General features: G+C 39.1%; 2 long non-coding RNA genes across 2 annotated transcripts; both read left to right on the top strand.

The window, feature by feature from the left end:
• Positions 1-2,088: 2,088 nt before the first annotated feature.
• On the top strand, positions 2,089-5,118 carry LOC121049737. Its single transcript, XR_005801193.1, has 3 exons — positions 2,089-3,284; positions 3,958-4,033; positions 4,868-5,118. It is a non-coding gene; the product is annotated as an uncharacterized LOC121049737 (long non-coding RNA).
• A 684-nt stretch (positions 5,119-5,802) lies between these two features.
• Positions 5,803-7,326, top strand: LOC112174538. The gene is made up of 3 exons (XR_002926048.2): positions 5,803-6,187; positions 6,268-6,411; positions 6,931-7,326. It is a non-coding gene; the product is annotated as an uncharacterized LOC112174538 (long non-coding RNA).
• The last annotated feature ends 7,575 nt before the right edge of the window (positions 7,327-14,901 follow it).

Genomic DNA, 14,901 nt, shown 5'->3' with positions numbered 1-14,901 from the left:
AATTTGCCAAACAGGTCGCAACCATCAAGGAGGAGGGAGGCCAAATTTGACAAATTTGCTATGGTACGGTGTTGGGTACTGTGGATGATATATTAATCCAAGAAAGATGAAGTTTTTCTAAAACAGTTAAGTACTTTTGAGCTAGGCTTCTCAACAATTCTCTATTAGAGAACAGGAGGAGGCTGGAATGCGCAGGCTGTAGGTTACAGCCACTGACAAGGGAATAGGTGGCGCAAGCATATCCACATATTTGGTATAAGTTGGGGTAATCGGTAATTGCCCACTGACGGACGTTATGAGCTAAAAATTACGGGCGTTGCGGTAAAAAAATCGTTGGGTTTGTAGCCTATTCACAGATCGAGGGGGACACTGATCCTCTCCTTATCTTTTAATTCCTCATATTGCCTCATGTTCTACCGTTCTAGTGTTCTACTCATGTGATTCACTGTTTGTCTTCTTTCTTTTCTATACCAAATCCAGCGTTTTTGGTTCCCGGATGAGCTTCTCCTTTCTTCCCCTTCTCTAGTTCTCTTCTCTCAACTTTTCTTCTTCTTTGGCTTCTCTTTCTTCTCCTTGAATTAGGTCCTTTCTATAACATCATTTGTCTGCATAACTAGTTTGGGTCTGCATAACTAGTTTGGGTTTGGTTTTGATTTAGATGGAGGTTAAAGAAGAGATATAAATCCAACCCATCCCTGATAAAATTGCAGAGCATCCAAAACCAAAGAAACAATATCTCATGTCATTTCAATCTCCGACGTCATACAATTCAATTTGGATGTGATTATATCCTACACATCTCCATATTTGATCCATTATTTTCACTATAATTGGACCAAACTAGTAGAAAGAAGATGGAGATGAGATTGAGTTAATTCATATGTTGTTCTAAATTGATTCCAAGGTATCAGATTGATTTGATTCATATAAATTAGCAAAGGGCGAGAATGATTTACACCCACGATCAATTTGTCCTCATAATTCCGGTATAGAAATCACCTACCTATGGGTTCTCAGAAGTAGTCAAGCAAGGTCGTTGCAGAGCTGTTCTGTAGGCTTATATCCAAGTTTTGTTATGCCCAAATTCCATTTCAGCAAAATTGATGATTGTACGTGTGAGCAAATCCAACACCCAAAGGTAGGTGACAGATTTCGTTACAACCTGTTATCTATGAGTAAATGGGATAGATTTCATAACCATTTATACTTGCACACACTCCACTCATACAAACCTCGTTTCTGGGTTTGATTACCAAGGATCACTTTTACGTACCTAGTAATCTCACATCTAATAAAACTTGAAATTGGGATGAGATAATTAGTCAGATTTCCGCAAATTCGCTATTCCAGCATAATTTTGTGAGATTTGAAAGTTTCCTCATCGCCTTCTTGATCTTCGACTACACCATCGTTCAAACTGATCTTCACGAACACCTTGTCGATATATATTTGATCGATCACTTTCTTTCACTCTCCCTGCTGTGTTGATCAACAGGGGCTTCATTTGATAGAAGATGAATGGAGGGACGTGGTGGGTTGGTGGTTTCTCAAATGCTATATTGTTGTCTTATGAGACATTTTTTACCTTAACGGCCACAATTTTAATCCCTAACGACCGTCGATTTCAAAATTACCAATTGCCCCTGCTTTGAGTAATTGTATGCCTCCCCTTGCGCCACGTCAGCCCTTGTCAGAGACTGTAACTTACAGCTTGCGTATTCCAGACTTCTCCTAGAGAACATCCCACCATTTCTAGACATCTCATAAGTGCTAGATAGATCAAGGGATGACAACTTGGTCAGTTGTGAAACTTGAGATGGTACTCGACCAGAAAAGTAAGCGTGAGAAAGATTGAGATAACTTTTCAAGGCTCAGGTATCTCAATCTTTCTCACGCTTACTTTTCTGGTCGAGTCCCATCTCATAAGTGCTAGATAGATCAAGGGATGACAACTTGGTCAGTTGTGAAACTTGAGATGGGACTCGACCAGAAAAGTAAGCGTGAGAAAGATTGAGATACCTGAGCCTTGAAAAGTTCCTAATGTTAGTAGGAATTTGAGAGTAATTGAAGTCATTATCAGTAAGGTTTAGACTTTGAAGATGAACAAGACCGAATAAAGTGTTGTTGGAGCTGAAAGAGCCATAGAGACAACTGCTACTAAGATCAAGACCAATCACATGACCTGTCTTCTCATCACCCTCCACTCCATCCCATGAGCAACAACTGATGTTTTGCTCCCCAGTAGATTTCCATGAAGAAATCTTTGGATAAGCACCCTCATACTCTGAAGCAGACATGTCAATGACAAAGCTTTGCTTGAATTGCAGCAAGGCGCGCGGAGTTCTCGACATCATGGCAAGTAGGAATATATGACTGCAAAGAGTTGGCCACCGCAAGATGGAACAACACAAGTTTTGAAAGCATAAATGTAATAACCGAGTTTTGTTTTCTTTAATCAAAGTGAAATTGTGGCAGACACCTTTCCTTGTTTGAGGCAGTAGAGACCACCGCTTTATCTCTTTCATGATTGTGCATGATTGAGGAACAGATCATTAGCTAACAAGCAGACTACTATCTCTCTCACTCCTCCTGTTTCACGTCCGAAAAACAGAGCATTAGTTCTCCAGCCTTGTTCTCCCTCTTCAGGCCACCTCAAGACGTCGGACCACCTCCAGTAGCTTCGCCTAGACCTTGCACAGCCGCAGGTGGCATCCTTGGGCCGCAACATGGACTGTAGCGACGGCGGAGGACCCGGCTTCGTTTGAGCCTATTTCGAGTCAATCTCGATATCTCGAGCTACAAGCCACCAATCCTCTTGATTCTTGGCTCATTAGACTCGCATCAACTTTCTGAACAAGCACCAAGAAGGACCGGACCTGGGGATATCGATTTCATGTTCGCCGGAGCTCAGCCCGTTTAGATCGAAAAACCACCTTTCGATCAGAATATCTCGAGTTACAGACCACTATTCTTTATGATTCTTGGCTTGATGAACTCGACTTGAGTTTCTGAACAAATCTTCATAAGGAATCGAAGCGTTTTGTTGAAGTTTTTACGTCGAAACTCAGGATCGCCGGATTCTGGAATTTTTCCGGCCACCGAAACTTTCGATCAGGATATCTAGAGCTGTAGAGCTTCGTTTTGATTGATTCTTGAACCTGTAAACTTGCCTTACGTTTCTGAAGAAGTCTCCAGAAAGGATTGAAGCGAGTGGTGGAGGTTTTTACGTCGATCGGAGCACCTACCGGATTCTGGAAAATTTCCGCCAAGTTCAACTGTTCTAGGTAATTTTCGACCACTTCCGATCATTTTCAGACTTCATGCTAGTTAGGACAATGGTTAGGCTTGATGAGATGAAGAGGAGAAGCCTGGCCCCGACACCATTGGCGGTGGTCGGCGGCGGCTCTGCCCCTAACTCCGGCGGCCCTTTCCGGCCACCTCCGGGGGTCAAAAATGTGATTTCTTTACTTTTTTAGATTCTACATTTCAATACGATCATTTCGATATATTATACGCGATTTTTGGATATCTTATGATTTAGTTATGAATTTTACGATTTCGATCGATTTCAATCGTTCGATTTGTGATCTGTGAAGATCGGACCGTCCGATGGACTTGTAGTTTTGATATGTTGATCGTATGACTGTCCCAATGACTTTGTGTGGTCACGGGCGAAGATCTGACCGTTGGATCTTCGTATAATTGTGAATTAGTGTTTTGGAAGGCGATTCATGAGAATCCGACCGTCGGATTTTCATATAAATCTGAGGAGATGATAGTAAAGGCGATTCAGGAAGATCCGACCGTTGGATCTTCGTGATAATTTCGGGAGGATGATCCAAAGGGCGATCCGTGAGGATCCGACCGTTGGATCATCGTATAATTCGATCCGACCGTTAGATCGTCATTTATTTTATTTTATGAGTTGTGGGCTAAATTCAAGTTACATTTGATTAGGTGATTGACGGTTTTTACTTGGGCGAGCGAGTTTGGTGTGATCGTGTTAATTTGAAGACGCAACGAGAGTATTAAGGTGCGTAAACCTCACATGCATGGTTCATATTACGAACCAAAATTACTTTACTTATATCGTAATGGATTGAAAATGTTTTACGGAAATGAATATTTGTTTTAAAATACATGGGCTTGATCTTCTACGGTCCATAGGTAAGTAAAATGTATTTAAACTATAAAAGTGAATTTCTCGGTTTTCACTATGTGTGGTGTATAGTTGGTATTAGAGATCATTCCTGAGTGAATGATTATATATATATATATATATATATATATATATATATTGGTTGACGTGTGATTGGTGTGATGAAATGATTGGGAATGGATTGGTTATTATTCAAGCTATTATTCTCGCATTTAATTGTTGAATAATGAAATGTGGATCATGTGGTGTGAAAGCTATTCTATATGTCCGATTTTGGATTTAGGGTCGACGTAGTGACCGGTATGAGGGAATCAGATGCTCTAATCCTAGGTGGATGACGGGCTACGATTGGTTGAGTATAATAGATGCCATGACCCTTATCGGGTGACGGGCTAAGTTGAGTATGCGTATCGGATGTTCTAAACTATGATGATGGACGACGATATTGACAATCATGTCAGATGCCATAACCTAGGCCAGGTGATGGGCTACGATACAGTTAGAGCTCTAGTCTGTCAGTCACCGTATTTGTATAAATACGCTTTCGGGGTTTTGGGAAGAAAGATGTGAGTTTTGATCCCGTATTAATTCTTGGTGATTTGGAGTTGATGATTTTGGTGATCGATTGTAGAGATTGTTGGTTGTTTACTTGAGTTAAAAGAATTGTGATTTAATAAATCAACCTTTCATTCTTGTTTACTCATACAGGCTTTCAGAAAGCTTACCGGGTTTTGTGTTGTTGCAATCCCGGTACACTATTCAAACGGTGTAGCGGATAATCCTGCAGGTCAGGATAATCAGGGAGGAGACCGAGCTGGTTAAGGGTTGCAGCACTTACTTTATTTCCTTCTATTGTGAGGTTTGTTATGTTCAATTAGTGCTTTACAATTTTAAATTATAAGAATGCATGAGTTGTAATAATTAACTCGAGGTTTTCGAGTTTTGGAATTTGAGTGGCGTGCGGTGTAGTTGTTTATGAAAAAAATTCAGAACGTTATTTGACATAGTTGTTTAATTCATGTTTCGGATTTGAATTTGTTATTCAAAATTCTGGGCGTGACAATAAAAATGGACGCAAATGCCAAACATAGTGATGATGATAACCCCATAGTCTGTGTTTAGTTTGATGAATCTGGTTTGCACTCAAGAAAATGAAAGGAGATATTTATAGAACATTAGAACTGTCCTGCTACGAGTTATTGAATTAATTAACTAATTGCATCTACTACTGTTCAAGAACAAGGGCATGAGTGCGCCGCGTGAAAGATGCATTAAGGCAGTTCGATCTTTCTTTCATGTAGTAATTAAAGTCATGGAATTCTATAGAAAAAAAATTAAAGTCATGGAAAAAGAAAAAACAGCATCATTGAATGAATGAAACTTTAAAAGGTTCATCAATTAATTTGTGTGAAAAAAAATTCCACTACATTTCCTTTTTGACGAAGACTGGGGTCTTTAATTTGGAGTTGGGTCATCTCCGGGTGGTTGGGTTTGCCATGATAGATACCGTTGAGGCCGACTTCAGTGGTCTTGTAAACTAGGCAGGCGGCTCACGCCCTTAAACAACCAAATGGCAGTGGATTTATTCCCAGTTTCTAATAGCGCACAATCAGTGGCGGATCTACATACAGCCTTGGGCGGGCTGGAGCCCGTCCGAAAATTTTGGGTCTGAAAAAAAAAATAGATATATACTTAGTTTTTTTTTTTTTATTAGGTATGGTCCCGTCCTAAACCCACTCCAAACTCCACTACTCCAGTCGACCTCTCCACTTCGTGTCTTCGTATTCGATTCCTTCTCCAATCTCCAGTTCGTCGCCTCCAGTCCTCCTCCTCTAAACTCTAGCAGAGCTCGGCTAGTCGGCTTCTCCACTTCAAGTCTCAGAGATCAAGAGTTCAAGACATCAATAGTTCAGTCTTCCTCCCCAAAGTGCTTCGATTCCTTCTCCAGTTCGTCGCCTGACTCGCCTCCAGTCCTCCTCCTCCAGTTCGTCGCCTGACTCGCCTCCAGTCCTCCTCCTTTAATTGAATGTAAGATTTTGTTTAATTGAATCAATCCAATTTGGGGCAATTTCTAGGGTTAAGGATTGATGTGAAATTCAATTTCGTAGGTTGTATTGGATTGATGATTTCATGGATTGAAGAATGAAGGTTGTCTCTTGGTCTGGAATTCTGGAAATCTGGTATGCAGCTCTGATTTCTCTCCGACTTCTTGGTTCTGCAGTTCTGGGTTCTGCAGTTCTGCAATTTCTTAGGTAGGGCTGGTGTGTTCTGTTCATTGTGCATTAGTAATTAAGGTGGATTTGGGATTTTGGGTAGGTGGTTTTATTCATGATTGAATGATGGATATGATATAAACCAAGAAAGTAGTGTTAGAGTAGATATGATTGAATGGGATTTAAGAATAATATAAAGTATAAACCAGCTAGTGTTAGAGTAGAGAAACATATATACTTGATCAGTTGATCGATTACTAAACAAGAAAGTAGGGACCAATTATATAGAATGAGAATGAGAAATTTCCAGCTTTCTATTTAAGCTCATCATCTTTCGCAATTCACTGTATTCACATATATATAAACCTCCAGGGCCAGCTAGTTTTAGTTTATTTGTCTTTGTCTTTGCACCATCAACATGCTCGACCTAATCACTATTGTCAGCTTCTTTCGTTACCAACAACTCTCTTTCATATAATTTATATTGTGGTTTTTTATTTATGTTAAATTAGTTATTATGAAAAGTAGTTAATTCAGAGTTAATTTCTTAATTTATAGGTGTTAGAGTAAAATGTCTAGTTTTGACTATTCCTGTTTCTACGGCGACCACTGAAAGGGCATTTTCAGCTATGAACATCATTAAGAATAAACTTAGAAACAAAATGGAGGATGAGTTTCTTGGTGATTGTATGGTCCTTCACATTGAGAAAGAATATGCTGAATCTATTGACAATGAATCGGTGATCAAAGAGTTTGAAGCTTGTGGAACTCGTAGAGTTAGATTTAGTTAGTTTAGGTTCTTGTATTGCATTGCACGTTTATTTTGTTGTTGATTTTGTTTTTTATTTTTGTATAGATATGCATTTGAGGGGTAAGGCTCACTACGTCCCCCCCTGACTAGATGTACTTTTTTTTTTAATTTATAAAATTCTCTCGCACCGTCGAGATTCTCCATAATATATATATATATATATATATATATATAATTTTTTTTTTTTGTTTAAGAAATCTAGCCCGTCCAAGGTTCCAATCCTGGATCCGCCATTGCGCACAATCAAAGTTGCGTTTAATGCATAATCGCAGTTCTTCAAACCTATTTTAAAGGTAATTAAGGGAAAATATACTTTGAGTTCTCATGCAGTTCCTGTTAGTATATATATGTCAATGTGTTGTGCCAAATTAAATAAGACCTTCTGACTGACAAAAGGAAAATTAAAAAACTTAAAAAGACTCTTAACTGATTTTATTACATAGATCCATGTATATCGAGGTATTTGTGAGATCTTGGAAATTGAGTTTCCTATTTTCGAAAGAATAAATAATTTCAAGCTTTTTTTAATTTGAATTTCTATTATTTTGAAACTCTTTATGGACTTGAAAAACTTTATTTTTTTTTAATTTTACCTTTCGAGGCCGTAAGATTAAACTAGCGTCGTTACAAGTACGTAGGAATTTTCGGAGGATTTTTCGGACACCTAAGCTATTTTTAATGATTTTTGGAAGTTTGTATTATCCAAAAATTATTTAAAAATATAATTTAAAGGCGGTTTAATTTGGAGCATCCATTTTAATCACCGCAAGATCTGGACCGTAGGATTTGATTATATATATGTTGGACCAACTTGAGAAGCATTAGATCTCAACCCCAGACCAGACCTTCCCGACCAGAAATGTTGCGACGGATGACCCGACCAATTCTCTATAGTCCAACCACTTCTCGGCAGCGGACTGGTGGCATTGGCTTCGTCTTGACGTCATCATCCTCCCTCTGGTCTCAATTTCTTCATATGAGCTCTGGTGACTGAGAATCGAAGCCCGAAAGTATTCTGGGTTCGCAGGTGGATTTTCTGATTTCAGCCATACCGTGGTGTCTCACCAATGTTAGAAGCTTCCTCTCATCCTCGCCGACTTATCCATGGTGTTTGTTGGTCCATATGACAAGTTATGAGGGAGAATCGAATAGGATAGTTTTTTTTAGTTTTCCAGCGAGTTGCCATGTTTTCCGAACTTGAAGTGTGAAGAATTATCGAGCTTCAGAACGTAGCAGATCCTTTAGAAGAATGTAATGAGAGAAACGAAATTGTAAGATACAAAGTTCGCCTTGTGGCATAAGATTTCTCACAACACCCTGGAATCGACTATGAGGAGACATATTCTACCATAATGGACGTCATTATGTTCCGCTACCTTGTCAGTGTAGTTTTTGCAAAATAGAACATGCAGCTTATGGATGTGGGGTCACAACGAATCTTTATGGGGATATGGATACTTATATATATATATAGGCGTTCTCTGCTAAGGATATCCTTAGCTTACGGTACGGATTTCCATATTTTGACCACTTTTCGATCACACATTCACATCTTAACCATTCAGCTTTTAGGTATATATGAGTAGATCACTTCTGTAAATTTTCAGCCAAATTGATGATCGTTAAGGCATCCTAAGGTTGAAACGCTCACTATATGGATTGAAAGGCTCACTATCTAGCTTAAGCGCTTTAATGAAGATAAAGCTAAGCCTGCAAGCACTCCCATGGTCGTCCATAATCTTAACCCTAAAAAGAATCTGTTATGTCCTGAGGATGATGATGAAGACGTGCAAGAAGCAGAAGTGTCTTACCTAAGTGCAATATGAGCGTTATTGTACTTAGCACAATGCATAATACCGGATATCTCATTTGCTGTGAACTTGTTAGCTACATATAGCTCTGCACTAACGTGACACCATTGGATTAGCCTAAAAGATATCTTTTGATACTTAAGGGGTACAATAGATATGAGCTTGTTTTACCTTATAGAGAGAAGATGAAGGATGACATGATGGATTTGGACCGCCGCCATTTCTACAGCTGGCCGACGCCTTCTGTCCCCTCCCCAAAACATGAATAATGTTTTGGAAGGTTTGCTGATGCTGAGTATCTTTCTTATCTACACAAAGGTCGTTCCCAAACTGGTTATGTGTTCATCATGCATAGGAAACACCGCGATATCTTGGAGGTTTACAACATAGACCCTTGTTGCTACATCTTTGAATCATGTACAAATTATTGCTCTTCACAAAGTAGTTTGTGAATGTATATGGTTGAGATCCATAATTACGAATATTTGAAGTACTTGTAGTTTGAAGTTTACCATAGATGAGCCTACCGATATTTATGAGGATAATGCTGCTTGCATTGAACAAATGAAGCAAGGCTACATCAAATGCGACAACACCAAGCACGTATCACGCAAGTTCTTCTACAATCAGTAACAAGAAACTCTCCTTAAGATGAAGGTTAACCAAGTTCAATATGAGGATATTGTGGCGGACTTATTCACTAAGTCCTTGCCTAAATCCACTTTTGAGAAACATGTGAAAAACATTGGTCTACGAAAATTATCCGAACTCCCATGATCCTAGCCATCAGGGGGAGACACAAATATCAGAAGGAGATGTCTACATGTTTTGATCTTGAAATGTGAATGGTGTGTTGTACCCTTTTTCTCCTTCGACCGATGTTGTTTTTCTCCCACTGGATTTTTGTTACTTGGCAAGGTTTTTGATGAGACAATGAGAGGAGCACCGATGCTTGGGCAACACAAGGTGGATTGTTTAAGGATACACGAATTATATGTGTCTGGCCCAAACTCCTATTACTTGTTTAGAATGTTCTAGATATCCTAATCAATGTTCGATTAGGTTTTCCTTGTATGATTCGGATTCCGTACTTGTAATCATCTATATAAAGATGCCCCTACTATCAATAAATACATACAATCATTCTCCTAAATCTTTCTTCCTAAAACACTCGCAACCAATTTTTCTATCTCAATTATCATTTTTCTGCAATAACTGTTCTCTCCCATTATCTTATCTCTGTAATGAACTGTTTTCTTCTATTACATATTTAAAAAAAAAAAATTTCAAAAATAAAAGTTTATTTTGACACATGCAGTGCATGTATGGAGGAAGGTTAATATAGAATTATAGATTGATAGGAGTCATAGGACCTGATAAGCAAGGAAAAAAAAAAGTTGTCCTCCATTTTTTTTTTTTTTTTAGAAAATTACATATAAGTAACAGACCAAAGATTAAAAAACAGAAAACCCACTTTGTGTAAGTTTTATCAAATAAGGACAAGGAGCCCAGACCCAAAGAAAATAAAGCAGGCTTAACCCCTGATGTTTCATATGTAATTACAAATTAGAATAATTTTTCGTTAAAATTATAATGATGCCTCTGTAGGATAGAATAACCTTTCTTCTAATTTAGGCAAACCCCACGTTCTCTGATTCATCGATAACCCCACAATCTCTCTTCTTCTTAGCTTTCCCAGACCATATTTATTGCTACCATTTTCACATACCACCACACTCTTCAACTCTTTCAAACTGTGCTTCCCTGATTCAACCCTTTTCTTTTTTTTCTTTTTTTTGGGAAGCGAACTCAGCGCCCTCACCTGAAATTTTATTAATAACCAATAAAAAAGTACAAAGCAAGGGGGGCTAGACCAAAACCTTGCCTAGAGAGTACAAAGAAGATTACACAAAACAAAAGTACTCAAGTCTCAGAAAGACATAAGAAAAACACAGAAAGAAAAAAAAAAAAAAACTATAACCAAACTAGGAACACCGATAATAAATTGTAGAAATAATGTCTCTGCCAAATGGCCCAGAGATGAAATCAGGAACCTCGTCCCACCAATGGGAGCCATCATTCGCGGCACCAAATCTTGCAAGACAATCTGCCACCGTATTTCCTTTTCGATAGACATGAGAAACTTTTACATTTAACTGACAAGCAATATGCACGCAATTCAACCAAGGAACCCGTAGCCGCCAAGGAATCAGAGTATGATTGTTAAAATAGTGAACTACCAGACTTGAATCAGTCTCAAGCTAAATATGCGTCCAATGACGAACATGAGCAATATGTAAGGCCTTAATGACAGCAAGAACCTCAGCATCCACTGCACTAGGTGTCATGCCCCTGATTTTTAACACACAAAAAAATCGATATACAATCTCATAATTATACATGCGTGATCGTTCAGTCATCAATACAAAATACCTGGAAACTTTTCCCCTTTAAACCAAGTACATACTGATGCCCTGAACCCTCCAAGTTAATATATACTCGCTCCACAGAGTTATATATTACACAAACTTATGAATTAAATTGTCATCACAAGATAAAACGTAAATGCTCATCAGAGCTTACTACATAGAGGAAGTCATAACAATGGCAAAGCCAACAAAATTTGCTTCCTACCTGTTTTGATGTCAACAAGCTACCTCAGCTTCAGCCACGATTACCCTGACCTGCAGGATTAATCCCTACACCGTTTGAATGGTGCACCGGGTTGCCACACAACAAACCCGGTAAGCTTATGAAAGCTTGTATGAGTAACTCATGAACATCAATCAACAACTCACAAATTAGCTTAAGAAAACCATGCAACCATGATTCCTTCCAACATTCCATATCCTTTCCACTGAAAGGATAACATAAGTCACCGTTGTGACAATATTCTGTTTGCTAACTTAACCATCAAGAAGCAATTCAAGTCTCATCTAGACAATAAAAGAAGAATACTCTTAGAACTCTTCTTTAAACTACATACTTATGAGTCTCCAGCAACCTCGACCGTTACCCCCATAAGCTATAATGGCAGACAGACTAGAGCTCTGACTGAAATCGTAACCACTCGTCCGGCCAAGGACGTGATTACCTATTTCCTGCCTTGGTCACCATCTGTGACATATGATTTCAGACCCCGTCTGCTCATAAAATCAAACATCAAGGTCACCGTCTATGACATATGATCTTTAGACCCCTTCTGGTCTTAAAATCAAACGTTAAGTAAGTTGCACCTGACCTAAAAACGTTACAAACATCTAGTTTCGGCTTTCCCCATCCCTGCTCACTATCTGTGGCTCTTGGTACAAGGACCAATACATTTAAAGTGAGTCACACTTGACTCAAAAATGTAACATCAAACTCAGTACTTTTCGAATAATAGAAAACATCTTTTTCCACAATATTGTTTCCATGAAAAGTCGACTTTAACAATAATATGAACACCATCATGCATATTATTCATCACACATCATCCACAAGAATATATATATTTCACGTAAATATATATATACGTAGTCATTCGCTCAGGAATGCCTACTAATACCAACTATGGTTTGCAGTTAAACAAATAACACCAAAACAATAATGGTAATTCCGTTCGTAATGAACCTTGTAAGATTACTCACCTCAAAACTCCCGCTGTGTCTTCAATAAAGAACAAAGCAACCAATCCACAAAATAACCGTCCAAAATATTTCGTCAAGTACCTAATCACACACGGTTTCAACTTAGTAACGATTCACATTTGATTTAAGTCCGAAACCCCTGTTTTGAAATAAAATCCCCAAAGTGGCGCCAATTGAGGCGAAACCACATCCGAGACCTCCCAAAGTCTCTGGAATACTTCCATGATCGATATGTCCTAACCACAAGTCAATCGGAAGGTCGAATCCTCACGGATTGAATAAATCCACCGGTATGAAACGGTAAAAATCATAACAAATCCATACGAACTCCAAAATTTGCATACCATGTATCAAAACGCTCGTATCAACGAGTAGAACATATATAATACCAAAAACAGTTCCCTATATGGCCGGAACACCACCAGAACGCCGTCACAGGCGGTGGCGCACAGCCGCCGGCCAAAACTCATTATTTCCCAAAACTCCCAACATAAAAAATGTTCATCTAAGCATGCTTGTGAATTTTCATAACTAGCTCGAAGTCAGAAAACAACCATAAAGGGTCGAAAACTACCTCACAAGCTTTGAATTTTTGCTCAATCCGAGTTGAACCGATTTCCACGTAAATCGATCCAAACAAACACCATAGATCGATCCAGAAGGCTCCCACGAAGCTAAAGAAGGAAACTTGAAGCCGTGCCGTCGCCGGAGCTACGTTTTCCGGTCGGGTCCGAATACCTCTATCTTCGCCGCTTTGCTGCGCCGTCACTAGCGAGAATCGCCGCTAGAGGACACCACAGGGAGGAGCGGAAGGCGGAGACCAGCCGATCTGGAGATTTTCGCCGCCGGAGCTCGCCGGAAAAGTTGGGTCGAGCCGGCCGGTTCCGAGTCGGGTCAGACTGATTTCTTTGATACCGAAGGTATCAGTCGAGAGAGAAGAGAGAGAGGAGAGATGGTTTCCGGAAATGGAAATGGAATTTATGAAAATATTTTCAGAAATTCCTTATTTATACCAAAATGGAAACTTCTTTCAATGGCAATAACTTCTTCATACGAACTCCGATTGACGAGTTTCACATGTCCACGAACTCGTATCGACGCGCTCTACAACTTTTGTGAAGGAAGTTTTCCGAGAATCTTAATGTATAAAAATTCAAACTTCACACGACCCCCTAAACTGTGAAATTCGAATAATTATACGTACGAAAACCATTACACCTCACATACAACTTTCGAATAAAGCACAATAACAATTATTCGTACAACTGGTCCATTATTAATTACCAAAATTAAATAACAGAAATCTAGATCATCACACTAGGAACCACTACTCTAGATGCAAAAGCCCCCAAAAATAATCCATTAGAGTCTCTAAAGACTCCATCGAATGATGCATTTTGGTCATCAACAAACGACCCATCTGTATTCACTTTTATCCATGGGGGACTGGGACAAATCCAGTTGACCGGAGTGAACTTTGGGGCTCGATAATTTAGAGAAGACAACCCCAGCAGGTTAAAAATGGGAAGGGAAGAGGAAGGAGTAGCACAAGATTTGAAGCATAGAAATGCCGAGTCTTTGAGAGAATGAAGGAAAAATTGCTTAAATCGAATAATGCTAGATAAAGCATTATCAAACCTAAGTTTATTCCTGACCACCCAAATGCACCAAACCATGTTACAAAAAGCAAGTTTCCAAAGTAACGCATGCACCTGAAGAATGAAGCTAGGACCAAAATGGAGCAGCAATTAAATCACGTAGGGTCCCATGTAAAGGCATATGCAAATGAAAGAGGCCTAGAATCCAGTTCCACATCCCAAAAATCACAGGGCAATCTAAAAATAAGTGAAGGACTGTTTTGAATAAAAAAACTCACACCTAGAACATAGAGAAAAGCCACTTCGTTGAAGCCTTGAGTCAACTAGAATCCTTCCTAGTAGAACTTTCCGGGAAATCAAACTTTTTCTAGGTTGAATGGCCCTGTGCAGATTAGCTTACCCCAATCCAAAACTAGGTGATTGTTGCGCAATAATTCATAGCCATCAGAAGCTGTGAGTTTGCCAGATGTCGTACCTTACCAAACCGCTTGATCATCAACACCATCAATGGGAAGAATCACATTATTAATCTGATTAGCTACATCTGGGAACCATTGAGAAAAATAGTGAGGCAACGCCCATTGATTCTGAAACAAAAAATCCTCTACTTACAAATTAAGAAAAGGAAGAAGGGAATTATCAACATTGCACAGTTGGGTTAACGGACTGCCAAGCCAATT

Source organism: Rosa chinensis, chromosome 6, assembly GCF_002994745.2.
Source record: "Rosa chinensis cultivar Old Blush chromosome 6, RchiOBHm-V2, whole genome shotgun sequence".
NCBI lineage: Eukaryota > Viridiplantae > Streptophyta > Magnoliopsida > Rosales > Rosaceae > Rosa > Rosa chinensis.
The sequence above is the reverse complement of the archived record's forward strand: the minus strand, read 5'-3'. Positions and strand labels throughout refer to the sequence as shown.